This window comes from Pygocentrus nattereri, chromosome 7 (assembly GCF_015220715.1).
Source record: "Pygocentrus nattereri isolate fPygNat1 chromosome 7, fPygNat1.pri, whole genome shotgun sequence".
Taxonomy (NCBI): domain Eukaryota; kingdom Metazoa; phylum Chordata; class Actinopteri; order Characiformes; family Serrasalmidae; genus Pygocentrus; species Pygocentrus nattereri.
The window spans coordinates 28,233,149-28,236,582 of NC_051217.1; positions in this window are offsets into that span (position 1 = coordinate 28,233,149).

The following is a 3,434-nucleotide window of genomic DNA, read 5'->3' on the forward strand; positions in this document are numbered from 1 at the left end:
TGCTCTTGTAGAGAAACTTACTAACACAGGAAGCTATTGCTAGAACTGGTTATGGATACACTGTCTGATGACTGTGATGTTGTTTTACAATAGTTTTAGATAAGGTTTGGCCTAAAGTATATTTTTGAAAATCTCCATCCAGCCTCGAAGGGGTAGACCTCACAAACTCATAGAGAGGGCCACTGAGCACTGATGTGCATATAGCATAAAAATTGCCTATCCTCTCTTGCATTATGCACTATACTCCCGAGTTCCACGCTGCTTCTGGAAGCAACATTATCACAAGAACTGTGAGTCTGGAGGTTCATTAAATGGGTTTGTATGGCCAACCGACTGCACACAAGCGTAAAATCACTATGTGCAATTACAAGCGTCAGCAGGAGTAATGCAAAGCGCACTGCCCCTAGACTCTAAAGCTGTGGAAACTTGTTCTGTGCAGTGATGAATTCACTGTCTGGTAGGCTGATGGATGAATCTGGGTTTGTCAGATGCCAGAAGACTGGTCCAGATCACTGACTGGATGGGAGGCCTTGCTGCCTTGCCAGTAGTTCAAAGCTTTTCAACCAAACCTTTATTTTGAAACTGATCTATGGATACAGTGAAAAGAAGTTCATACTGTGGGTGTAAGCAGAGGGCCTAAGACAGCTAATTCTGCATGTACTTCATTATACATTCTACTGAATTATTTTGAAAGACCTACATAGGTCTTCCAAACCTATAAGAACCCTTGGTCTGGTCTCATGTCAAAAACTAAGCAATGTCAAACTTGGTCAGGGCTTGTATTGAAACAAACTGACATTCAGTGTTGCAGTCAGGTTTTGAACCTAATCTTTAATTTGAAATAAAAAGTTAGAATTAAAATTATCATCATCATCATCGTTGACTGCTAGTCCAGATAGGGTCGCAGTAGCAGTTGGGAGAGCAGAGAATCCCAGATGACCCTGTCCCCCGCAACTTCCTCCAGCTCATTCCCGGAGACCCCAAGCCACTCCCAGTCCAACTTGGAGATATAATCCCTCTAGTGGGTCCTATTATGACCCCGGGGTCTTGTCCTGGTAGGCCGTGCCTGGAACACCCCCACCGGGAGGCGTCCAGGGGGCATCCGGATCACATGCCCGAACCTCCTCAGCTGACTCCTCTAAATGCAGAGGAGTAGCGGATCTACTCTGAGCTCCTCCCAGATGACCGGATCACATAGCGTGTAGCCCACCACCTGACGAAGAATTAAAATTAAGAACCTGTAAAATACTCAGTGTCTATCAAGTCCTAATAGAGTGGTGGCATACTTTAGATGGCCGATACATGAAGCCGCCGTCAACCAGTGGCTATATGGAGCTGGTAACCCTTGGGCTTGATTGATCTGTTAAGCTAAAGAAGGCTGGTCCAGGTCAGTGACTTGATGCAAGGCCATGCTGCAGTTAGGGTTAGGGTTAGTAGGAAGTTAATAGTTAATAGGAAGTCTGCATGTACTTGATTATACATTCTACTGAATAACTTTAGAAGACCTGTATAGGCTTCCCGCTTCAGTGTATACAAATCTATGAGAACCCTTGGTCTGGTCTCATGTCATAAACTAACCAATATAAGAAGTTGCAATCAGGTTTTCAACCCAACCTTTACTTTGAAATAAAAATAACTTTGGTCCAAATTAAGTGTCATTGTCTTAATGCACCTCGAAGGTAGTCTGCATATGCAGTAGAAGTTCTCATTTGTTGTTTGCGGCCGCTACGAGTTATTCACTTCATAATATTCTTCTTCTTCTTTCGGCTGCTCCCTTTAGGGGTCGCCACAGCGGATCATCTGCCTCCATCTTGCCCTATCTACTGCCTCCTCTACTTTCACACCAACCATCTCCATGTCCACCTTCACTACATCCATAAACCTTCTCTGAGGTCTACCTCTTCTCCTTCTACCTGGCAGCTCCATCTCCAACATTCTTTGACCAATATATCCACTATTCCTCCTCAACACGTCCAAACCATCTCAACCTGGCCTCTCTGGCTTTATCTCCAAACCTTCACTGTCCCTCTGATTTGCTCATTTCTAATCTTGTCCATCCTTGTCACTCCCAACGAAAATCTCAGCATCTTCATCTCCGCCACCTTCAGCTCAGCCTCTTGTCTTTTAGACAGAGCCACAGTCTCCAAACCATACATCATAGCAGGATGCACTACTGTCTTGTAAATCTTCCCTTTCACTCTTGCTGCTATCCTTCTGTCACACATCAGCCCTGACACCCGTCTCCACCCACTCCATCCTGCCTGCACCCTCTCCTTCACCTCTTTTCTACATTGTCCATTGCTCTGGATGGTTGACCCAAGATATTTGAAGTCATCCACCTTTACGACCTCTACTCCTTGCATCTTCACCTTTCCACCTGCCTCCCTCTCATTCACACACATGTATTCCGTCTTGTCTCTACTGACCTTCATTCCTCTCCTCTCCAGTGCAAACCTCCACCGCTCCAGATTCTCCTCCACCTGCTCTCTACTCTCACCACAGATTACAATGTCATCTGCAAACATCATGGTCCATGGAGCCTCCTGCCTGACCTCATCTGTCAACCTTTCCATCACCATTGCAAACAGGAAGGGGCTCAAAGCTGATCCCTGATGTAACCTAACCTTCACCTTGAAACCATCTGTCACTCCAACTGCACACCTCACCACTGTCTCACTATCCTCATACATGTCCTGCACCACCCTAACATACTTTTCAGCTACACCTGACTTCCTCATACAGTACCACAGTTCCTCTCTTGGCACCACAGCGGATAAGAGAGTCGTAGTTCGCCTGTCGTCGCATTGTGTTCAAGTCACAGTTAGAATCATTTTGTTTATTTTTTAACCAAGCTTATTTATTAGTTTTTAATTACAAATACGTTAATACAATTGTAACAAACGCTAAAGCTTCTAAGAACCCCCACTAGAAGTGTATCTTGGGGCTGTGAGGGGAATTGACTTATATGCGAAGATACAAAGCTACGGACCTGTAAATATCTGAAAAGATTTGTCCTGGAAATATTGAATGTCTAAACAATCTGTTCAAAAGATGCGATTGAATCATTTATGAACATATCTTTAAATGAACAGATCCCATGATTAAGCCAAATACTGTATGCAGCATCAATCTGGCATGGCATAAAAACATGATTCTTTACAATGGGGGTGAGCAATGAGAACTTATTAATCTTAAAAGACTGTCTGAATTGTTTCCAAATTTTTAATGAGTGAATAACCACTGGGTTTGAAGTATATTTTGTCACAGGCTCTGAACATGGCAAACTAGAATACAATAAGGCACACAGTGAAGTGTTCTCACAGGACCCTCTTTCCAGTTTTAGCCAATCAGGTGCAGAAACTTTTCACTTTGTTCCATCCAATACGAAATCATTTTGATATTTGCTGCCCAATAATAAAGCGGAATATTTGGCA